This window comes from Pleurodeles waltl, chromosome 4_2 (assembly GCF_031143425.1).
Source record: "Pleurodeles waltl isolate 20211129_DDA chromosome 4_2, aPleWal1.hap1.20221129, whole genome shotgun sequence".
Taxonomy (NCBI): Eukaryota; Metazoa; Chordata; class Amphibia; order Caudata; family Salamandridae; genus Pleurodeles; species Pleurodeles waltl.
This window is the reverse complement of record NC_090443.1, coordinates 987262148-987287752: the sequence shown is the minus strand read 5'-3', so window position 1 is coordinate 987287752 and position 25605 is coordinate 987262148.

The following is a 25605-nucleotide window of genomic DNA, read 5'->3' as shown; positions in this document are numbered from 1 at the left end:
CGCTATTCAGAGACCGTCCCTCAAGCCAAAAAAACACAGGCATAGCCATTTTACCAGTTTTTGTCTTGCAGCATCGTACGCCGTCCACTTAGGGCGCGGAGTCTGACTGAAGTAGTCTCCAGTAGCGGGTATATACACTGTACAGGCTGGCTGCCGTGCCGTGAATAACCTCTAGTGACAACCTCTGGTACTGCACCCTGGTGTAAAAATGCGGCACAAAACACTATGGGCCATATTTATACTCCTTTTGCGCCGAAATTGCGTCGTTTTTTTTGACGCAATTTCGACGCAAAACTAACGCCAACTAACGCCATATTTATACTATGGCGTTAGAGGCGAATAGCGCCAAAGTTCCCGGAATGTGCGTCATTTTTTAGCGTGAACCCCTTCCTTGCGTTAATGATATGCAAGGGAGGCGTTCCCGTCTAAAAAATGACTCCCAGGCCTTTACGTGGTATTTATACTCCCGGGCAAAAGAGACGCCCGGGAGTTGGCGTGGCTAAAAACGGCGCATTTGCGCCACTTTTTAACGCCTGCTCAGGGCAGGCGTTAAGGGGCCTGTGGGCTCAAAATGAGCCCACAGGTGCCCTCCCATGCCCCCAGGGACCCCCCCTGCCACCCTTGCCCACCCCAGGAGGACCCCTAAGGATGGAGGGACCCACCCCAGGGACATTCAGGTAAGTTCAGGTAAGTATAATTTTTTATTTTTTATATATTTTTTTGGTGGCATAGGGGGGCCTTATTTGTGCCCCCCTACATGCCACTATGCCCAATGACCATGCCCAGGGGACAGAAGTCCCCTGGGCATGGCCATTGGGCAAGGGGGCATGACTCCTATCTTTACAATGATAGGAGTCATGTTGATGGGGGATGGGCGTCGAAAATAAATGGCGCAAGTCGGGTTAAGACGATTTTTTCGACGTAACCTGACTTGCCCCATTTTAAGACGCCCATGCGCCATTTTCCCCCTACGCCGGCGCTGTCTGGTCTACGTGGTTTTTTCCCACGCAAACCAGGCAGCGCCGGTCTGATTGCGCCGTCTAACGCCATTCCATAAATACGGCGCCCGCATGGCGCTTCAGAATGGCGTTAGACGGCGCAAAACTTTTTGACGCTAAACTGCGTTAGCGCAGTTTAGCGTCAAAAAGTATAAATATGGGCCTATAAATATGGGCCAGAATACTGCATACCCCCCAGTGACCACCTACCCATGTATTTTTCCCCTCAGACCGTGCCTGGTCTTTGGAGGGAGAAATGGATACATTTTATGCCAGAGGCTGGGTGGCAGTCTACATCCCTCCCATCTTTTATTAGTTGACAAACAGTTGTTTACCCAATGTGCACAAGGCAAACAAATTCTTTCAGCCTCTGACTGGAAGCGGAATTTGGCCTAAGTCCACACTGCTGGCTTCTGGATGTGTTTTCATTGCCGCTCCCCAGCCGGGGTGGCTGGCTGTTCTCTGTTGATCCTCACTGGGTGTGAGGGCCCTGCCCCTTCCTTGGGGTGAAGGTGCTGCAGGGTATTCTACATCAGCTCTGACATCTTCCTCCAGTCATCTCCTCCAGGGCTCTCTGTTCCGTTCACGCTTTGGAACCACAATAGTTTCTCACAGCTGAGAGACTTCCTCACCAACCGTGACCATTGTTCCATCAAACTCCACTACCTCCCCCACCTCGGGTTCATATGGGCCCTAAACTTCCAGCCAGGATGTGGCCCTTGTCCCAATCAGAAGGTCAGGGCTTTGTGCTTGTTGTCTGTTCGCCCTGTCATTACTGGCCTCTTTGTTTTTTTCCTCTTTTTATATGTGCTGCATATAGATATTGGAAAATACCTGTCTGGATTTTTCTGCGTGAGAAGGTGTCCCTTTCTGCACAAAATCAATTCTGCTTACAACTCAGGCACCCCTGCACCATGAGCCAAAGATGCTTGCATGGGCACTAGGCAACCAAAAGTGCACCAGTGCCCGGAAAGCCGTATATTGGTAAATAAGATGCATTGCAGGGGAGGCGTAACGGAGACATGAGGAGAAATACATTCATTTTGTCTCATTTTTTCCTTTTTCTATGTTTGCTGCATTCTGCAGCGCACATAGAAAGAGGAAAATGCCTCTTGTGATTGTTCTTGTGCAGGACGGTGTCCAACGCTCTCCCAACACCCTTTTGGTACAAATGAAATTGAATGCCTGTGAATGGTCTGATTTAAAGAAAACTTTTGAAATTACAATATAATGGCGTTATTTGTTAATCAATAGTGACGAGCAGAATTACTATATCTCTTCTGCCACTTCTCTTGGTGGGTTGGAAGGTTGTTCCAAGTTTTTTAAGGCAGGGCAGAGATGCTTTTCTGTTTTAGTTTTCACACAGAGAGGTACTTTTACCTCTGGAGTCCAGTTGTGTTAGCTATTGACTCCTTTGGTACATGTTCCACTTTAGGGGGTGGTATCCCCCCTAACAGTAATGATATCCTTAGTGCTTGGGTGGGCAGAGATACTTTGACATCCTGCATGCCTGTGTTTTAGGAGTATCCTGAGGCTTCAGGGCTCTTTCCCTTCTTTAATTTTTAATCTATTTTGAGATTAAAGGAGATAATTCCTTGAGTATGCCCATAGGGATGCATGGGTTATGAACTCTACTTCAGCCCAATCTGAAGCTTCTAGGTCATTTCCTAAAAGACAGTCTACAGATAAGCTAGGTGACCCCACCACCTGCTGAGGGCCAGTAACTCCATCCCAACAAAGTTACACTACAGCTAAGGGGAGAGACTGAGTGAAGTTATTGACTTCAGTAACTTGGTACTTCTGTCCAAAGAGGTGCTGTGCAGGTGAAACCAAGTTTTCAGTAACTAAAGTGATACTGGCACCTGTGTCCTTATAGGCCTGGGCCTCAACACCATTCATCTGAATGTGCTACTTGTACTTATTCATATTAAGTGCCACCTGGTGAGACAGAAACTGTCTTGGGGGTCTCTATACCTACCACACTTTCTATTATGGACCCAAATGTGAACCCAAATACACCCTTGCTTTGACTACTGCCAGTAGTCCGGTCACGATTACTAGGGGCACTAGAAGTGGAAGTGGATGTAGTAGTGGTGGTAGGCTCAAGGGCTTTACCTGGGCAGGACTTGACTCCTGGCCTATGGCCTTTATTTCTGCACACATAGCACCAAGGCTTTTTAGTGTGTGCAGAAGAAGAAGAAGAGATTTTATTACCACCCCAGAGGGGTTTTGTTTACCTTTACTTTTGTCTTTGTCCCCAACCTTGTCCTGAGGCTTACCACCATCTTTCTTCTTTCCTTGTCACCCCCTGTATGAGCTTTTCTGTTCACTCACTCGCTCTTGTTCTGACCAATTTGTTTGCCTTCTTTCCCAATTCTTGGGGAGAGGTCAGATCTGAGTCTACAAGGTATTGGTGCAACAAGTCGGACACACACTTATTCAAAATATGCTCTCTCAACAGATTATATAAGCCCCCATAGTCAGACACTGTCACTGAAATGAGAGGAATAAGTGTTTCTTTGGCCAAATTTTGAGGTTTGCAAAGGATTCTGGGTAACAGAACCTGGTGAGAGCCCCACAAGTCACCCCATCTTGGATTCCCCCAGGTGTCTGGTTTTTTAAAATGTGCAGGTTTGGTAGGTTTCCCTAGGTGCCGGGTGAGCTAGAGGCCAAAATCTACAGCTAGGCACTTTGCAAAAAACATGTCAGATTTCAATGTAAAAATGTGATGTGCCATGTTGTGTTAGTTGTCGCAAGCATTAGGCCTACCTACGCATGTGAGGTACCATTTTTATCGGGGTTTTGGAGGAACAGGGAAGAGCAAAACAAGAAATGTGGGAATAATGTGATTTATTAGCTAAATTTGAGGTTTGCAGATGATTCTGGGTAAGAAACCACTAGGCGATCCATGCTAGTGACACCGCCCTGGACTCCCTCGGGTGTCTAGTTTTCAGAAATCTTTGGGTATGGTTGGTTTCCCTATATGGCTGCTGAGCCCAGAACCAAAAACGCAGGTGCCCCTCGCTGAAAAAACAGTTAGTTTTGTATCTGATAATTTTGATGTGTCCACATGGTGTTTTGGGGGCATTTCCTTCCGCAGGCACTAGGCCTACCCACACAAGTGCGGGACCATTTTTATCAGGTGACTTGGGGGAATGCTGGGTGGAACGAAATTTGTCGCTCCTCTCAGATTCCAGAATTTTCTGTCACTGAAATGTGAGGGAAAAGTGTATTTTTAGCCAAATTCTTTAGGTTTGCACAGGAATCTGGGTAACAGAACGTGGTGAGAGCCCCGCAATTTACCCCATCTTGGATTCCCCTAGGTATCTATTTTTAAAAAATGCACAGGTTTGGTAGGTTTCCTTGGGTCCCAGCTGAGCTAGAGACCAAAATCCACAACGAGGCACTTTGCAAAAAACAGCTCTGTTTTCTTTGGGAAAATGTGTTGTGTTTTGAGGCATTTCCTCTCGCGGACACTAGGCCTACCCACACAAGTGAAGTACCATTTTTATCGGGAGATTCGGGGAAAAGCTGGGTGAAAGGAAATGTGTGGCTCCTCTCAGATTCCAGAATTTTCTGTCACCGAAATGTGAGGAAAAAGTGTTTTATTGGCCAAATTGTGAGGTTTGCAAAGGATTCTGGGTAACAGAACCAGGTGAGAGCCCAACAAGTCACCTCATTTTGGATTCTCCTAGGTGTCTAGTTTTCAAAAATGCGCAGGTTTGGTAGGTTTCCTTAGGTGCTGGCTGAGCTAGAGGTCAAAATCCACAGCTAGGCACTTTGCAAAAAACAGATAGGTTTTCTTTGGGAAAATGTGATATGTCTATGTTGCATTTCCTGTCGTGAGCATTAGGCCTACCCACGCAAGTGAGGTACCATTTTTATTGACAGACCTGGGGGAACACAGAGTAGCAAAACAAATGTTATTGCCCCTTGTCTTTCTCTACATTTTTTCCTTCCAAATATAAGACAGTGTGTAAAAAAGACAGCTATTTGAGAAATGCTCTGTAATTCACATGCTAGTATGGGCACCCCGGAATTCAGAGATGTGCAAATAACCACTGCTTCTCTTTTTTTCTTTTTAAATCTGTTTATTAGTCATTACACTCACTCAACAGTACATTCGCTATTAATAATTTTGCGATCTGTTTACACACATTTATAAGCTTGTACAACGCAGTTGCGCAATGAGTTGCTAAAAGAAAAAAAAATCCAACTTGAAACTGTGCAATAACTAGTTAAAGTTGCAACTAAACATTGCTAATGTCATACCTAGTGCTGGCTACACCCATTGGAGGGTGGGGGGAAGACAAGAAGGATACAGCTATTGTGTATGGGGGGACAGGAAGTCATAGTGGAGCTATCAATTATGCATTGCGGGGCATGAAGGGGCGCAGAGCCAATCTAGTGATAAGCAAGTTAGGTATGGGTTGCATATAAGCATAGCCGCAGAAAAAGCATCCTAATATGTTACGTTGTTCCATTAAGGGAGGAGATGAGGATGTTAATACAGAAAGTGAGTGATGGAGGGGCAGCTGAGAGTAGCGTGATAAAGATATTAACCAAAACGGTAATACCTATATATGGTACCCAATTTAGGGGGGTATGTGTCATCCCTAGCTTCTATTGCTACCTCAAAAGTGTCCCAAACTTCGGGGCCATCCTGAATTAGGCCTTTGTGTTGTAATAAGCGAAGTGTCTGAGCTTCGGCTTTTGAGTGACTATGTAAGTCGCGGAGCCAAGCAGAATGGGATGGAACGTGTGGGGCTTTCCGGTGCGTAGCTATTAGGCGCTTGAAGACAACAAATGCTAGATCGATAAATCTGTGTAAATGTTTATCCTCTTTGGTACGGTGGCGTATGCCAAGTAAACCGGAGTATGGGGTCGGCAACAGGGTGTGGGACGAAATGTCTGCAGTGGCGTCCATAACGCAGTGCCAAGCCGAGTTTATTGAGTGGCAGCTCCAGACCATATGGTAAAAGTCTGCTGCCGGAGTAGCGCATCTGGGACATGACGGGTTTGTGCTTGGGTATATTCTTTGGATGCAGGCCGGGGATAGATATGAGTGGTGAATATAATTGAATTGGGTATTACGCAGTCGAAGATTGCGGGATATTGACTTGATCATTGTGAGAGCCGCGACCCAGGTTTTTTGTGGTAATGGTGAAGGGAGGACGGAGTCCCAGCGTGCCTTAGCAATCGGCAGGGTAGAGCAAACTGCTGCTAGTAGTTCTTTATATAGTTTAGTTATGATGCCTTTTGGGCTACCTATGGTAAGAATGGTGGTAAGTAATTGGGACAAGCCTCTATGACCGCGAATGAGTGGACGCTGACAGGGAAGCCAGGAAGTTCTCAATCGGCAGAACGTTGGACGCTGGTGCCGGGTGGCTCGTGTCTTGGATTTGCTCGGCTGCGGAAGTGCGAGCCGCGGACCGCGGACACGTGCTGCTGCGGCGGTTTGGGGGTGCCGCTAGCTGGGGAGGACTGCTTTTTCGCCGGTGTGTGTTCCGGCTGAGGCAGCCCATCCTGCTCCCTTCCAGTGCCACTTTAGCTGTTTTGGTGCGGACTGGGCGGACTGGGTGCCAGAAGGAGCGCCAGAAGGAGTTCTGCTGCCCTGTCTCGCAGACCGGGTGAGCCGGGGGTCTCGCTGCTCCTGCTGTTCCCACCGTACCCTGGCCGGATCTTGTTGTGCGGGTCACCTTTTGGGCACTTGGCCATCCCCCGCTTCTGTCCTCTGCTCCAGCTCCGGCTCCAGCCCTGGTGCTGGTGTTTCGTCGCCCTTGCCTCGCCCAGCCCCACCCCTGCCTCAGCTCTAGCCTCGGACCTGAGTGACCACGACTTCCCTGAGAAGTTCCAAAGATGTCATGCGCTCGGCTGCCCAATCATCTCTTCCCTTTTGGAGAAATGAGGCACTGCTAGTTAGCCGGAGCAAACCGGGTTTAGGGTGACAGTGGTCCTTCTAAGTGGGTCCGACTCAGTCCTCCACACCGTGAACGATCCTGCTGCCTAGAAATCCAGTAGTCTCATTTAGGATAATGAGAGCCCACGCGACAGTGCTGCTGGTGGTCCGGTTGGTCCGGTTGGTGGCTGGTGGTTGGTGGTTGCCTGGTCTACGTGGCCTCCGAGGAGTTGGTGTTCAGGAGATTGGAGATTGGAGACAGGAAAATAAATGAAGAACTGGAAAAAGAGGTGACTCTAGGTGACTTTAGACCCCGGTGGATCCGGTGATCGCGAGTGATTGCGAGTGCCCTGCATAAACCAACGCAAGTAAGCGGCCTTACCAACCTGTCATTCACCTGTTATTTACCTGCTATTTCTCTACTAATCTAACTAAAGACATTTGAGACCAGTAGCTGAAGGGGGGCGGAGAGGATCAGAGGAGGACCAGAGGAGCTGATGTTAACGGTGCCGGAGGGATAAACACCATTCGTGTACTGCGCCTTTGTGTGCAGCATATTGTGTGTATATTGTGTGCCTCCGCAAAAGCATTCTACATCCTAGAGAACAATCTACAGAGACTAGAAACCGCTGAAGCCGCTGAAGTTGCTGGTCTGTCCACACAGCAGGAGTTAAAAAAAAAATATATATATATGTTCTACCTCCATTACTGAGGGGGTAGAACAAGAAAACAGCAAAAGTGAAAGCAGAAGGGCAGAGAGCCCGGAGTGCATAGGAATCGAACAAAGTATAAGAACAACCATGTGCGTGGACAATACAATAGCCCCGGTTCTCGCACCTCGGACAAAAGTAAAATACTGCTCTCAGGTTAGCCCTGGAAACCACAACCTCAGTAGCCAGCCTGGGTGGGTCACTGATTCGCTTGCCCTTCCGCGCCCAGTGCTTGACCTGGAAACTAAAGGAAAAAGGGATAATTGGCCTCCAAAAAGGCAACCTTATGAAGAAAATAGGAACAAAGAGTTGCAACTTGGGAGGGAAAAAGGCCAGGTAGAACGAACATTGACTAGTTGGGCAGCTACCACTTATAACAAACAGAAGGAAGATAATCAACTTCAAGGAAGACGGTCGCAGGGAGGTGGCGGGCATACCGAGATCCGCACTGAAATAACTAAAGAGCTTGAAGCCACGATCACGTTTATCCCTGAGTACTCCTCAAGAGGAAGTCATGACATCCTGAACAGGACTAATATCCTATATTAGTCCTGCCAGCTTTGCCAGCTTTGCAGAACGTAACAACTAAAGACCTCCTCTCAGTAAGATTCATACAAAGAAAAGATTTAGAGAATGGGGAATCAACAGAAACAGTCTGGGCTTCACCTTGGATAGCAGAACAGATCCTAAAATGTTCTAACATGATGAAGAGCTGGGGAATATTTACTGCTATTCCACAAAAGGAACCATATCCAACAATATTTCTTGAAAAATCTCCAAAGCAAAACATGTCGGGTAGGCAAGAGGTAAAAGGCAATTCTGGCTAGATACTCGAGGGAGCAATTAGCTCCAAACAACTCCCTGAACGAATAAATCTGAGCAATATGAGGTTCTGCCTGTTGGCCAATTCCCCTAGAAACAGTAGGGGCAACCCCCCACAGTTGCAGAATTATGAAGATCAACCATCTAGAAGCTTGTAGCAAAAAATGGACGGCTTGAACACAAAAGATAGAACTAGGCCCACATTAAACATTTTAAGCTGGAACATTGCAGGCTTAAAAAGTAAAATGGAAGATAAGGACTGGGTTGAATCCATTAAAAAACAAGACATCAGCTGCTTCCAAGAAACTTGGTCTACTAATGCCATTGACCTAGAAGGGTTCTCCACTTTCCATTCACCTGCTATCAAACAAAAAAAAGGAAGACCATCGGGAGGCCTGATCATTTGGATCAGAACTTCACTACTGGGAAACTCCGTAGTAACTCATGCTGTATTAAGCAAGGAAATCCAGACGCTTGCAGTAAAATATGAGGAGTGGTCACTCGAAAGAGTAAATGTGTATTTCCCTCCTATTAGCTGGGTCCAAGTCATGCCAGGTGTGCGGCTCATTAAGGAACATATCTTAAACAAAAGAACTAAGGGTTGGAGGAACCCAGCACTAGGTCATACGAACAACCGCTCTCCCCAGCTTTGTACCTTTTTACTGATATGCAGTGATTTCAACACTAAACCCCATTCTATCCTCTGGGATGAACAAGTAGTAGAGGAAGATCACGTTTGGAATATTCCAACGCCCCTCATCCAACGTTGTCAAGACTCCAAGAAACGAGAATTAATCTTTGAAGCATTAATAGAAGGAGGAATCCGCACATTAAACGGAAGAACAAATTCAGATAGAACTTTCTAATCTACCTTTCGAACTGGAAAAAGGCAAAGTATAATCGATTACATGGCAATAAACATCGAAGCATGGCATTATGTCATCGATATGGAAATAAGGGACAGGATCGAGAGTGACCATGACCCATTGCTAATGGAGATAGTCCATCCGGACACGAGCCCAGGGAAGGCTGAGTCTCCATTTAACGGAAATAGCTTAACAATAACCATGAGACCAAATAGGAAAAACATATTAAGGTCAAATCTGGATGAATCTTATATGAGCGTACCTAGTCAAACCTAGTTGCTATCACTCAGCATGTTTTTAAACCTACCAGTTAACTAAGCTTTACCACTCCTGCATAATTTTAATAATCTGCTATTACAAACAACAAAGGAAAGGACCAAGCATCTTCAAACTAATCCTAATACGATGGAGGGCTGGTTCGATGAAGAGTGTTTGAAACTAAAAAAGACCTCGGCATTTGAACGACTTTAATGAGCAACATTTTTATGAATGCAGGTAACAGTACAAAAAATTACTGAGATACAAAAGGAAGATATTCCCACATTAGCTCTGGAAAATTCTACTGCAGGCAATATCGGCAGGAAACTGCAAAAAGTTTTGGGAGATAGTCAGGTGGGGATGCGAAGGTCCTTCGAAAAACCTAGAACTGAATATCAACCCACAACTCTGGGTAAAGCACTTTACCGCCTTGTATTAGGAAGAGGTCAAGACAGCACCCGGGAGTACTAATAACTTAAACAGTCTTACTCAAGGGCTGGAAGGCAGTAATCAAAGATCAAGTAAGGTACTTCCACTTCAAATGACCTATGTAGTACCATCATAATGGCTTGTTAGATCGATAAATGAAACCCAGAATGAATTAGTCCCTAACGAATTCCCTAGCACAAATTCTATGCAAGTAAACCATGCCATTCCACGTGCAATGGAGTTAATACCGGAATTCAGTGAGAAAGAGATTAAACAAGTTATTCTCCTCCAAAAGCCGTACAAGGCTGCAGGCCCAGACGGTATCCCTTCAAACGTTTATCGTAACCAGCTAACGTTATGGCTACCTGCTCTAGCCCGTCTATTCAACAGTGTTTGGCACCACGAGGTAATCCCTACTTCTTGGAAGAAATCAATAATTGTTCCAATTCACAAAAAAGGGCCTCAGAACATGGTCTGCAATTACAGGCCTATCTCATTGCTTGATAGTGTTGGCATTTTTTTGCCAAACTGATTCAGTTGCGCCTAGACCATTGGCTAGGGGATGGAGATTTAGGGGCATATTTATACTCCGTTTGCGCCGAATTAGCGTCGTTTTTTTCGACGCAAATTCGGCGCAAAACTAACGCCATATTTATACTTTGGCGTTAGACGCGTCTAGCGCCAAAGTATGAGGAAAGAGCGTCATTTTTTTGCGTGAACGCCTTCCTTGCGTTAATGAGATGCAAGGTAGGCGTTCCCGTCTAAAAAAATGAGTGCGCCGCAAATGCGTCGTATTTATACTCCCGGGCAAAAATGACGCCCGGGAGTGGGCGGGGCAAAAAACCCCGCATTTGCGCCGGATTTTAGCGCCTGGGTCAGGGCAGGCGTTAAGGGACCTGTGGGCTCAAAATGAGCCCACAGCTGCCCTCCCATGCCCCCAGGGACCCCCCCCTGCCACCCTTGCCCACCCTAGGAGGACACCCAAGGATGGAGGGACCCACCCCAGGGACATTCAGGTAAGTTCAGGTAAGTAGAATTTTTTTTTTTTATATATTTTTTTTTGGCATAGGGGGGCCTGATTTGTGCCACCCTACATGCCTCAATGCCCAATGACCATGCCCAGGGGACATGGCCATTGGGCAAGGGGGCATGACTCCTGTCTTTACTAAGACAGGAGTCATGTAAATGGCGTCTGGGCGTCGTTAAAAATGGCGCAAATCGGGTGGAGGCGATTTTTTGCGTCAACCTGACTTGCACCATTTTTAAGACGCCCTAGCGCCATTTTTCCCAACGCCGGCGCTGCCTGGTGTACGTGTTTTTTTTCCACGCACACCAGGCAGCACCGGTCTGCTTGCGCCGGCTAACGCCATTCAATAAATACGGCGCCCGCATGGCGCTTCAGAATGGCATTAGCCGGCGCAAAACTTTTTGACGCTAAACTGCGTTAGCGCAGTTTAGCGTCAAAAAGTATAAATACGGGCCTTAATATCAACACATCAAGCTGGTTTTAGGAGAGGCCAAAGCACAACAGATCAACTTTTTAAGTTGAACATGATCTGCGCTAAATACGCCACCCTAAAAGATTGTCCATTATATTTGGTCTTTGTGGACCTTCAAACAGCCTTTGACAGCGTAAATCGCCAAACATTATGGCAGTTATTGTCGGAAATGGGTATACAGGGAAAACTTTTAAGGCTGTTAATTCTACTGCATACAGGAAATACTGCCAGGGTCAGATATACTACGTGAAATGATTACACGGCAGAAATTCCAATACAGCGAGGCGTAAAACAAGGCTGCGTTTTGGCCCCAACCTTATTCAATTGCTATATAAATGAAGTAAGTCAAGACCTGAGGAAATTAAGGGGCATATTTATACTCTGTTTGCGCCGAATTTGCGTCGTTTTTTTCGACGCAAATTCGACGCAAAACTAACTCCATATTTAGACTTTGGCGTTAGACGCGTCTAGCGCCAAAGTTCATGGAGTTAGCGTCATTTTTTGTCGTGAACACCTCCCTTGCGTTAATGATATGCAAGGGAGGCGTTCCCGTCTTAAAAAATTACTCCGAGGCATGTGCGTGGTATTTATACTCCCGGGCAAAAATGACGCCCGGGAGTGGGCGGGGCAAAAAACCCCGCATTTGCGCCTCTTTTTAACGCCTGGGTCAGGGCAGGCGTTAAGGGACCTGTGGGCTCTGAAGGAGCCCAGAGGTGCCCTCCCCTGCCCCCAGGGACACCCCCTGCCACCCTTGCCCACCCCAGGAGGACACCCAAGGATGGAGGGACCCATCCCAGGGAAGAAAAGGTAAGTTGTGGTAAGTATTTTTTTTAAAAAAAAATTGTGGCAAAGGGGGGCCTGATTTGTGCCCCCCTACATGCCACTATGCCCAATGACCATGCCCAGGGGACATAAGTCCCCTGGGCATGGCCATTGGGCAAGGGGGCATGACTCCTGTCTTTGCTAAGACAGGAGTCATGTTGATGGGGGATGGGCGTCGTAAAAAAATGGCGCAAATCGGGTTAAGACGATTTTTTTGCCTCAACCTGACTTGCCCCATTTTTTAGACGCCCATACGCCATTTTCCCCTACGCCGGCGCTGCCTGGTGTACGTCGTTTTTTTTCACGCACACCAGGCAGCGCCGGTCGGCTAACGCCGGCTAACGCCATTCAATAAATACGGCGCCCGCATGGCGCTTCAGAATGGCTTTAGACGGCGCTAAATTTTTTGACGCAAAACTGCGTTAGCGCAGTTTTGCTTCAAAAAGTATAAATATGGCCCTAAATCTGGATGTGCCAAAACTAGCCAATGAAAGTATACCTATCCTGCTCTTTGCTGATGACGCTGTATTACTGGCAAGAACGGAGATAGCAATGCATTAACTACTTAGGGGTTTCAAATCATTTTGCACCTTAAGGAGCATGGTAATCAATGAGGGGAAAACAAAGTTTATGATTCTTAACCAAAAACAGACAATGCAATCGACTTTTAGGGCAAACAACAAGCCTTTGGCCCGAGTGGCTACTTATCACTACCTGGGTTGCAGACTGGACGAAAAACAGACATGGAAACCACAAATTTATAAAAGTAACATCTCCTTGGTCCAACAAGCTGGAGCGGTACTCAGATTCGCAAAAGCTACAGGCAACCATTCTGTGGGTTCTGCACTGCTTGCATATAAAACAAAAGCAAGGGCCGCAGCACTTTACAGCGCAGAGATCTGGGGATTTAGAAAGACTCCATCAATACAAGTAACCGAGAATAATTTGTTACGCCGATTACTTTGTTTAGGCAATGCCACACCAATGAATGCAATAAGAATTGACCTACAAATGAGAAAGGTTGAGGACTACATTGCTCTGGCTCCAATAAGATACTGGATCCGTATTTGGGCAAAAGAGAAACTCAAACCATATAGAGATGTACTTATGGACATCATGAAGCTACAAAGTCATCGGAAATTGCCCTGGTTCAAACGCATCTCAACCACCCTGGCTGCTATCGGCCAGGAAGACCTCTGGCTCCATCCAGGAAAAATCAGAAGGCCTAGTTTATCTGTCATAAAAAAGGCATACTGGGAGCAAAAGACTCAGAGTATGTGTGAGACACTTAGCCCTTTATTTAAGGGTTACATTTTGTTTAACCAGGAGCTTAAAACAGCAATTTTCATAGACAGTATATATCCGGAAGTAAAAAGGGTTCTCTATTTTAAATTTCGCATGGGCGGTGACCAACAGATGGCAATCCGTCCCTCCGGGTAGATTAGAATGTTGTCCATGTCTTCACTTTCCCACTTTCTTTTATTATGTCACTTCACGCTCAAACTCCGCAAACTATATTTACGTCCACTTTTTAGATCATACGGAGTTAGGAAGTGCAATGAGGCGGAAGTGTTATGTATGCGATCAGACGAGAAACACATTGTGACAAAGGTTTCAACTTACATATTGGAAGCATGGAAGTTACGTTTATCAATGCACCCACAGTTGGCACAAGTATAATTGCTTGTGTTATCCCATAGCTATTATTAGCTTGGGAAATTGGTGCAGGTTGTTGTAAATCTGGGCTAGGTCCTGGGCTACTACTAAACTGTTGGTAGGCACCGTAAGGTCCCAAATGATTAGTGCCAGAATAAGATATTTAAATTTTAGATTTATAATGTTTTTCTAGAATAAGTTAAGAGTTTTATGCAAATTATGGTCATAGACCAAGTTTTATGATAATGCAGGGCAAATCGGATACATTTTGGCACATGTTAAATCAAAAATTCAAGTACAGTTTTTTTCTTTCTATTGAGACGTTTTATTTAATGCGATTTTTACAGAGTGTGATGGATTGGTATTTATTGTGTGTTATTGTTATGGCCGGATAGGCTGACAACAATTAAATATATAAATGGAAATAAAAAATAAATGGTAATTGGGACTCAGCAGGTTCGGTGTTGCAAGAACCCCAGAGGTTATTGAGTAGCCGCTTGATGGCACTATATGTCAGAAAGGCAATGTGCATAACACCAGCGGACACTAGTTCCGCAAAGGTATGCATTGTGGAGCTGGAGTAGAAATCGCCCACATTCAGTGTGCTTATATTCTGTGTGTCATGGTGTGATAAAAGTATTTGGGTGCCTGGCAATTGAAACAGCGGTAATAAAGGGGAGTAAGGAAGAGAGGGGGTCTTACTTTGAACGTATCTACGCCAGCAGAAGCGAGCTGCTTCCAACAATATGGGTTTTGAGGGTAGGAGGTTAGGGCCAGATAACAGTGAGGACAGTATTGTTTGCGGGGCTATATATGTTTGCAACATTATGCCTTCGGGAGGAGGGTGTCCTGAAGCCATGTGGATAACCACAACAGCTGAGCAGCTGCATAGTATCTTTCGAAGTTAGGCATGCCCAGACTGCCCGCCTCTTGCAGGTATTGTGTTATAGCTAACGCTACTCTGCGTCTATCTTTGCCCCAGAGCAGGTCAGTTAATAATGAGTGCAGTTTACAAAAGAACGAGCGTGGAAAGCATAGTGGAAGGGCAGTAAAATAATATAAGAACCTGGGGAGGATGAGCATTTTGGCTATTACTACTCGACCCATAGGGGATAGAGGAAGTGAGCTCCAAAACGACAATGAGTTGCGGGTGGAACTGAGTGCTCTGTCAATATTGCCCTCTTTTAGATCGGCAATGGAGTTATAAATTTGTATCCCGAGATATTTAAAGGTAGTATGTGACCATGGTAGTTTATATTGCGGTAATGCCATGTGAAGGTCATTTGGTATGGGGGTAAGGGGGAAGATACTTGACTTGGACCAGTTGACATGTAAACCAGAGGCTAGAGCAAAGGGTTCAAGCATTTGCAACACCTCTACCATAAGGGGGAGTGATTACGCAGGTATATCAGGGCATCATCTGCGTATAAGGATATAATATGATGTGTGTTAGATTCAGGGGTGCCCCATATATGTGCGTAGCTAGGTAGTTTAATTGTTAATGGTTCCATGGCTATAGCGAATAATAAAGGAGACAATGGACAACCTTGTCTGGTACCTCTGCCTATGGGGAATGCTTCAGAGATAGTGCGTCCATTTTTGACACGAGCTGTGGGCGTGGAGTAGAGCGTTTTGATCCAACTAATGAAACCGGGGCCGAAACCAAACGCTTTGAGTGTGCGTAGAAGATAATCCCATCTTAACGTATCAAACGCTTTTTCAATGTCTAGAGAGAGGGCCACCACTTCTGATTCTGTATTACTGTGCATTATGTGGAGCAGCCTTCTAATATTTAAGATGGTGCTTCTCCCTGGAATAAAGCCAGACTGATCATAGTGTATTAAGCTTGATAAGTAAGGGAATAGCCTGTTTGCCAATATTTTCCCCAATAATTTGCAATCTGTGTTGAGGAGAGAGAGCGGCCTGTATGATTTAACGTCAAGAGGATCACGGCCCGCCTTTGGGAGGACAACTATTAGAGCTTCGCGCATGGAGTCTGGCAGTTGTAATTTATTGCGCGCTTCGTTAAATACCTCTATGAGTGGTTTTAGGAGGTGGGTAGCATGGGAGTTAAAATACTCTACCGGTAGGCCATCCGAGCCAGGGGTTTTGCTACGTGCTATTTGTGCCAGAGCTGAGCGCAGCTCTTCTATAGTAATGGGACCGTCTAAAGTGGCAATATTGTCAGTAATGTGTTGGTTTTGGGAGACGAGTAATAATATGTCAGTTAGTTGCTGCTCCGACGGGGGGAGGAGGCGTGTTAAGGGCACGATAATATGTGGAGAAGACTTTGTTAATACCTGCTTGGGTGTTGACAATGACGTCGGGGTTCAGACGTATCGCACCAATGGGTGATGGTTGCGAGGGTTGACGGGTCAGCCACGCTAACAGTCTGCCTGATCTATCCCCTTCAGCGTGTTGTCTTGTCATGTAGTGTCTGTAGTTGTGCTTATATAGTCTGGTGTCTACTTCTCTATGGGCAACTCTAAGCGAATTCAGTGTTGCTAGTGTGGACTCGTTGTTGGAGACCTCAACCTCTGCTTTCCGGAGTTTTACCTCCAAATCTTGTAGTTCTTTGGTTAGTATCCTTCTTACCCCCACTGTGGCCACAAGGCAATGTCCGCGTATTACCGCTTTGTGGGCATCCCACTCTATAGCGCGGGATGAGGTTCTATTTTTATTCAGTGAGAAGTAATCAACCAGTCGCTTGGACATTTCTGCGTGAAAGGGGGATGTCTAAGAGAGCTTCTGACTGCAATCGCCATGTTGGTATACGAGTGTGCATGTGGCCCCAGGCCATTATTGCACAGAGAGGGTTGTGATCTGATATGGTGCGCGCTAGGTATTCGGACGAGCACACTTTCTGAATTACGGCTGCGGATACAAAAATCATATCTATTCTGGTATGTAGCTTGTGTACAGAGGAGTAGTAAGAATATGCACGGTGGGTGGGGTGCGCGGTGGGTGGGGTGGCCCATCCTCCAAATGTCTCTCAAGCCGTTATTAGAGGCCCAGTTTGCCAGTGCTTGTGAGGCACGATTGGATGAGGCCGTGGTGAGTGGGGGAAATGAACGGTCTATTTGAGTATCTAGGACGCTGCTAAAGTCGCCCCCCCATATGCACTCTAGTGTGGGGTCACTGAGATTGCCAGTGGTGAGCGTGCTCAGGAAATCACGTTGATTTCAATTTGGGGAGTATAGCGCTACCAAAGCTAAGGGGGACCCGTCAAGGACGCCTTCTACTATTACGTGTCTACCATTTGGGTCGCATTGTGTGAGAGATATGATAAATGGGACCCCAGGAGCAATCCAGATCGCCACCCGAGCGAAAAATGAGGAAGTGGTGCCGTGCAATTGACCTTTCCATTTTGAGCATGTGCTTTCCAACGTGGATTTAGAGAGATGTGTCTCTTGTAGTATGACTATGTGTACCTGATGCCTCTTAAGAAAGGTGTGAATCCTTTGCCACTTACGCGGCGTTGCCATACCTTTAATATTCCATGTGAGTATCTTATATTTCAAGATACCTTGTTGATTTTGGGAGGCCATGAGGCTATTATAGCTTTAGCAAAACCAGAGAGATGTATGTCCTCCGTCCCCATTATGGAGATATTGTGACGATTACCCACCAAGGCTAGCCAGTAAATATCCGTAATGTTGTAAGATGTAAACCTATTACTATGGTAAATATGACATGCGCGTTTGCTACTGTGTTTGCGACTAACTAACGTGTGACAAAACCAACAACCAAAAATAATGCACTCAAAAACAATATATAACAACTGAAATAATAAAAAATAGAAAAAAATTCCAGCGATTGCCGGCTTGGAAGAACAGTCCATATGGAGCAGGGGGGTGCCGAAGGGCATTAGTTCAAAGTCATGGATTTACCCTGCCCGAGTTACTCATGGTGCAGAGTGCGCCGCCCAAGAACACAAGCGGGATACGCGCCGCAATAAAGGATCGGTGGTGCCGCCAGGCCGCTACTGAACAGACGAGGGGGGAAGCCATATTGTTGTATCTGAGGAGCAGGAGTAGGTGGTGCTTAATTGAGTTAGCAAATGTCATCTGCTGTGCGCAGAGTGAGAGTAGGACCTTGTGTGGATTCTGCTGAGTCAGAGTTTGCGTCATGTTCCGGATCCCCGTCAGTTTGTGTGGACAGGGCTGTTAGCGACGTCTTAACAAATCTAGATGTGGCCTGCAGGAGCAGGGAGCGTTCGGTTTGTGACTGTTCAGGTGAGGGTTTAATGCCTTGTTTTTGCGTTGACTACGCCTTGTCATGGGATAAGACCAATTTTCACCCAGGGTGCTTGTGTCTATCAGGTCGGCAAGGCCCTTGGCATGCAGCCAGGTCCAGGCATCTTCCAGAGTAGTGAAGAAAAGTGTCCGAGTGTCATCTTGTACCGGAGTCTGGCTGAGAACATCAACGCATACTTTATGTTATTTTTGCGGAGGCATACCTTAACACGATAAAAAGAGCTCCGCTTCTTCTGAACTTCTGCTGTAAAGTCTGGATAAACTGTAATCTCTGCGTTTTCGAAGCGTATCGGTCCAGATTTGCGAAATAACTGTAAGATGAGGTCTCTATCTCGATAGTTAAGGAGTCTTGCTATCAACAGGCGAGGCTGTGAGCCAGGTGGAGGGGGCCTGCCGGGGACTGTGTGGGCACGTTCGACGGAGAAGAACTTCGGGATATTCTCTTTAAGAATTGTGTCCGTAAGCCATTGTTCTATGAATAATTCTGTGCTGGGACCCTCGACGCGCTCAGGGAACCCCACCAGGCGCGGGACCTGTCATCTGCATCTTCAGCTCTGTTTTGAGAGGTCCACCTCCGTTGTTAAAAGAGCCAGTTGCGATTGGAGATCTTTCACAGTCCGGGGGAGGGCTGCAGAGTCTTTTTCTAGTTCGGACACCCTGTCAGCCAATGTGTGTTGATCAGTACGAAGTATGTTGAGGTCTTCTGTTACCGAGCCTATTTTGGCTTCTAGGGTGGTCTTGGTGTCTAGAATGGCTTGCAATATCTTTTCAAACTGTGACGTCTGAGATTGTAAGGTAAGTTCCAACCTCTGCAAAGCCAATTGCATGGTGGCGTGGGCCTCAGAGGAGGGAGGGGTGTCAGGGTCCATTCTGCCCAGAGGTGCACGTGGGGTTTTTGGTTTGACCATTTGGCAAGTGCGGTTACGAGTGGTCATTAACGAGTAGGGTCGGTTGGAGGCGATGCGGGCAGGGCGAGCAAAGGAGCAATCTGCGACATAGAAGAGGTACAGAACCAGAGGGCTGCAGATAGCTATTGAAGGCCAGAAGTGAAATACCAGCGACAATGGGGGGGTACGCGAAATTTGAGAGACGCCTCTTCCGCCTTCGGGGCGAGTGTACAGGTTTGTGATGAAGAGATTATCTGGCTAGTTCCCAGTGGCTAGCAGAGTACTTCAGCGCTTTGTCGCGTGCCCGTCATGCCTCACGATTCCAGGCAGTGGAGGGGTCAGGCGTGTTATGCTTCTGCAACCACATAAAATAGCCAAGCCCAACAGCCATACATGGCCGACGCAGCAATAGATGAGCACAAAGTGACGTGTACCTCCGGGTTAGGAGGCGCACCACAGTACAGTCCGGCATGGGCGCTGAGGTCAAACAAAGCAAGAGTAGGCCAGTGATAGATGGTAAGCAATGGCCTAATGTATTGGCTATTGCTTGTGCAGCTTAGGGATTGTGACGCTGGTGGGAAATTATATATAGAGTCTGGTGGGGTGGGGGCCTTGTTGGGGCTATAGCTGCCCCAAGTTCATTGGTCCGGGGGGGAGGTGGTGAACACATTTGTGCACTGCGACTCGATAAATGTCGCCGAAAGGCTCACCTCACTTTTCCGTCGCGTCCAGTTTCCCTCTGCGCTCTTGACCTCCGACTGCATTCCTACCGCCTCACCACTCCTGTGGTGAAGCTCGGACAGGTACTGGGCGAGGTCTCGGGTTTGTGGAGTCTTCGGTGGAAGTGGAGATCCAGGTGCTGCACTGCGTGTCTGCAAAACGACCTCCGCTAGGCCGCCATGCTAAAATGCCCCCTCCAGGCAGGCCACAGCAACCCCAAGCCTTGGGGCACAGCAGAATATCAGGCGCCCCCACCCAGTAAGCGGGAGGGCCGGGGTGCCACCACCAACGGTAGCAACCACACACGGAGGTTAGTAAAATTGTAGGCCTGCTCCGGCAGGCTTCGATGTGTGGGGCGTGGCACCGTGGCGGATCAGCCTCGCCTGGCGCCACCACCCCAAAATGACACTTAAGGGCTAGCGCCCTATTCCGGTGCCATGAATGAGGCCAGAGCACGCACGACACGGCCTCCGGGCCGGCCGCGGATCCGAGCCCCGGCCCCGGTAAGCGGGGGGGCGGGGCACCACCACCAGCGGCGGTAACCTCACACAGAGGTTAATAGAATTGTAGGCCTGCTCCAACAGGCATCAGTGTATGGGGCGCGGCACCGCAGCAGGACAGTCTCGCCCGGCGCCGCCGCCCCAAAATGTCCACTAAGGGCTGGCGCCGGATCCCAGAACCTCAAATGAGGCCGGAGCCCGTGCGACACAGTCTCCGGGCCGGCCGTGGACCCAAGCTCCGGCTCCAGGTCCCAGGAGGTGTAACGCGACTCCCGCGGTGAGTATGCAGGCCGCAGCCGCGGGAGCAGACCCAGCAGCCCGGACGAACGCTCGCCGCCTGCAGAGCGGCTGCGGCAGCCGGTGTACAGCTACGGCCGCCGGTGCGGGCTTCGGGCAGCAAGATGGGCGATGCCTGTCCCCCTTAAAAGGAGGTGCAGGTGCCGCTGACTGGATGTTTATGCGGGCGAGGGATCAGAGCTGCAGTTTATGCTGCCGCTCCGGTCGCCATGTTGGCCACACCCCCCATAACCACTGCTTCTCAACACCTTATCTTGTGCCCATTTTGGAAATACAAAGGTTTTCTTGATACCTATTTTTCACTCTTTATATTTCAGCAAATGAATTGCTGTATACCCGGTATAGAATGAAAATCCATTGCATGGTGCAGCTCATTTATTGGCTCTGGGTACCTAGGGTTCTTGATGAACCTACAAGTCCCCACAACCAGAAGAGTGCAGCAGACGTAACAGTATATTGCTTTAAAAAATCTGACTTTGCAGGAAAATGTTACAGAGTAAAACATTGAGAAAAATGGCTGTTTCTTTCACCTCACTTTCAATATTTTTAGATTGAGTGTTAGCGTTCGGCCTGCTGTATACTAAAGTATACAATAGAGTGAGTTCCAGTGTTTTGATTTGTTAGTTGCAGTGTCCTTCAAAAATCCTTGCTTGCTAGTGGTCAGTTCTGCCTCTTTGTCCTGCCTTTTTTCACTTAGGGAGCAGCACAAAGTACTGTTTAATTACGCTATGTCCTGTTTATCTCTTCTGAAATATACTTTTTCTTTCAGTATTGGCCTGTTTGCCTTGCACTGTGGGTGTGTGTTCAGTCCCTCCTCCCCACCAGCTCCCTCTGTAAACATAAACCAATATCAGAGGGGTGCTTTTCCAGGGCCAGCTCACCCTCGTTCTCTTCCTCTTGTTATTTTCAGTCTGTGTGGCAATAAATGTCCAGTCAGTAATTTACAACGCTATGAGCTCTAACTCGAGCAAACACAAGACTATTGCATTCCAAATGCTTGTTTACTTTCTTTCTCGTGCCCCGTCTCTCCACTCTTTGTTTAGCACTGTAACACTCTCAGATTCGACGCCCACTTCGTACCATGAAGGAGTGGTTCATGGACAGTGTCTCCTAGTCTACTGTAATTCTATCTGATGGGTGGCGCAATCTGGCCACTGTGTCGTTAAGTAAACGTTTGTGTATGTTAGAGGGAAGAATAGGTGCGTATGCACCTTCACTCTCAGTGATGTACTGTGTTCCTTACCAGCTAGAGGGCTGCTTTGCGCTACTCTCGGTGCCAAGCACAGATAAAGGCCTCTGGGACAAGCCACACTGCTGACCACGAGCCCGGCACATGTGGAAGCGACACTCCGAGCCCTAACCCACTTGAAGGTGTGTGACTGAGACTACGTGGCCCGATCTCCCACTCTATGATAAAGCGCTTGAGTGCCCTCCGGCCATGTTTGCTCTATAGAAAAATATGAAAATAAACAAACACAATAATAAACTATGAGTCCAAGTTCATCTGACCCTGAAACCCTCACACTGTCTCTGGCGGTTAAAGTTGACGCCTCTGGACTCTCTCCTCCAGCTCAAATGCTTCAGTGCCTCGCAGCTGCTTTCACATTCAGCTGCTGGCTTAAGCTGTTCACTGCGCTCTGGCACACGCTAGCATGCCACAGGACGGGGCTATTTCAGACCATTTGTTGCCAAAAGAGCTAGCACTGGAAGTGAGGAAGTAACCACCAGCTTGGCGCACCTAAGTCAGCGAGGCCTTGTCGGCAGCCGTCAGTTTTATATCTGCCCTTAAGCTCGCCCCTATCGTAGGATGTTAAATGCATGTAGAGACAATGGGCCTGATTCTAACTTTGGAGGACGGTGTTAAACCGTCCCAAAAGTGGCGGATATACCACCTACCGTATTACGAGTTCCATAGGATATAATGGACTCGTAATACGGTAGGTGGTATATCCGCCACTTTTGGGACGGTTTAACACCGTCCTCCAAAGTTAGAATCAGGCCCAATGACTCTTACTTACAACTTTCTATTGTTCCTTTTTAAACCCATGCTTATAACTACGCAGCTGTATTTAATTCAGTTCTAAATGTTACCGCTCGGCCACGCATCCTGCTGCTCCATTTGTTAGAGCACAGCCAGCCTTGCATATTAGGGCACACCCATGTGGTCTTCATTTCTGAATACTACAACACAGCCTTCATTGCATAGTACATCTGTGTGCCGTATACCTAGGGCCACTGGCATTATGTGGCAGGGAAGGGTCAAATTATGCTGCAGGCTTGATTAAATTATGCGGCACATTACGCAGCATTATGCAAAAAAAATTGAGAGTGCTACTTCATTTTTAGGGTCGAGCGCAAAGCGCTCTGTCCCTGCTGTAATCTCTCTATGGGCTTGTAACCATGCCCACCGCACACCCATGAGTTTGGTTAGTTTATGGGCTTGCCTTTTAAAATTCGCTTGATTTCATTAGTGAAAGGAATGCATTTGTCATGCCTTTTCCAATGTTTAGCCCGCCTCGAGCGCATTGGCCAAGTACTGAATACATTCAAGGCTCCAAGTTTTACATATGGTTTCAGGACTACTTTTTTCTATTTGTTTCCTACACAGCGTGGTCTCACTGGGCAGTAGTCAAGCGCTTTGCATGACATCGACCCTTTTACATTGATAATTTCATTTTTGCTGATAATAGTTTTGATTGTGAACAAACTATTGTTTTACTTTTTATTTTCAATTTATGTGGCAAGAAATGTCCAGTTTGGAATTTACAACACAAATAGCTCTTTTTTTCATGGGGTTATACCATCTAGGGGCTAACAATATGGATACATGACCATGTTTCGTACAAACGATATTTGTGTTATGTAGATTTTCCTAGTAAATTATGAAGGAAAGTCTTAATTTTATTAAAGACGCGGAGGGGAGTATTATGCTTTAGTCTTTTCCTTATTTTTAACAGCTGCTGCAGTCAAGAACAAAACTACTGATCCCATAAGGCTAACCAAAGTAGCCAATGAGGATCAAAAGGTAGTTCGAAGTAATGCACCAATCACTAACAATCCATACTAATAATACCTATCTTGACTGGGAACAGCCCTCTTTTCTTGTGCGAGATTAAACAGTAACGAACAATGGAATAATGAAACCACAAATACAAATAGCCAGGCAAAGTGCTAAAAGGTCTTGAAAAATGAAAATCAGTCTTTGAGCAAACTCCAGAAGGGTGTTTTGATCCAATGGTTGAGAGATCGTGGAGGCGGGTGTGGCATAGGACGAAGTGTACGAAGAAACGAAGGAAGGATCCTTAAGAATCCGACTTTTGTCCTGATGTAGATGCTGAAAGGGAGGGAGACAAAATAACAGTGTTATTCTTTGTAGCGGCGGGATAATACTCGCCTCCGTGTCTTTAATAAAATTAAGACTTTCCTTCATAATTTATTAGGAAAATCTACATTTTATGGCAAGACCAGAGGCTCCTATTATGCTATTTTAAAGCGTATTAATCAGATTAAAAGAGGCATGTTGAATCGGTTTACAATAGAAAACCTTAAAAACATTGTCATTGGACCAGTCAGCCGACCTGAGAATATCCTCCGAGCGAGAACCAGGCCAAAAAGCTTTGGATGCCATGGCTCCCCTAGCCGAGTGGGCCCTAAAGGCAGAGACATAAATGCCAGCTAAGGACATAACCCAACGGACTCAGCGTTCTAAGGTTGGAGAGGACACAGGCTTGAAAGGTTTTCGGAAAGAAATCTGGAGCATGGTAGAGGAGAAATTCCTCAGACCGGCTGTCTGTTGTTCATAGCTTTTTAAGCATTGGCCTACACAAAGCTTGGGGTGATCTGGAAAAAAAGGATAAAAAACTGAAGAAAGATTAGTTTTAGTACGCATAAATACATTAAACATAACACCAGAGGGAGTAAAATTGCGAGCAGTAACATCTAGAGCTCTAACATCAGATAAACGCTTGAAAGACACTAAACATAACAGCATGGAAAGTTTAGCAGAAAGCTGTTTTAATGATAAGGGCGTATTGTCTGGCCACAACACAAACAGTTTTAACACAGCGTTAACATCCCATAACAAACTATATTTAGGTTTTGGAGGACTAGAAAATTTTACTCCCTTTAAAAGGCAGCAGATCAAAGAGGTGTTTTCCAACAGGTTTTCCCTGGAAAAAGAATGTGAGCAAGAAATAGCAGATCTATACAGGTTAATCGTACGGAACGATTTCCCTTTGCAGGCTTCTGCCGCCAGAAAATTAATAATCATTGTTACATTTGCTGTAAAGGGATCAACTTGTTTTCCCACACACCAGCTATGCCAGAGAGACCAAGCTGATCTATATGCTTTCCTTGTTCCTGGAGCTCTTGCCAGGACCATGAAGTTTGAAGCTTCTGCCGAAATAGAAGTGCCAGGCTGGGATTCCCTGAAATTTTCCAAGCTGAGAGGGTGAGGACATTCTGAAGTATTAAGTTGTGGCAGAGCCCTTGGGGATTGGTTAAGAGATCTGGGAATGAGGGGATTAAGAACGGAGGTTCTATTGACAGTTCCAGGAGGGAGGGAAACCACACCTGGGAGTGCCAGAAGGGGACTATGAGTACTACCGAGGCCTGCTGCCGCCTGACCTGTGCCAGTAAATCAAAATGAAGGGAGGAAAAGCATAATTGAGGGAGGATGACCAGTCTTGAGAGAAAGCATCAAATGCGAGAGCTAGAGGATCTGGATGCCAGCTGAAGAACTTCAGGAGCTGTATGTTGAGACGTGATGCAAAAAGATCTATGTCAAAGGGGCCCCATTTGTGGAGAATGTTGTTGAAAACCTGCACGGTGAGCATCGAGTCGCTGGAGTCCTGGAAATGGCGTGAGTACCAATCCGCTACGAAGTTGAGATTGCCAGGTAAGTACTCCGCTTGGACGGAGATCCTGTTTTGGAAACAGAATTCCCAGAACCCTTTCGCCAATTCCGTGAAAGGTTTGGATTTTGTG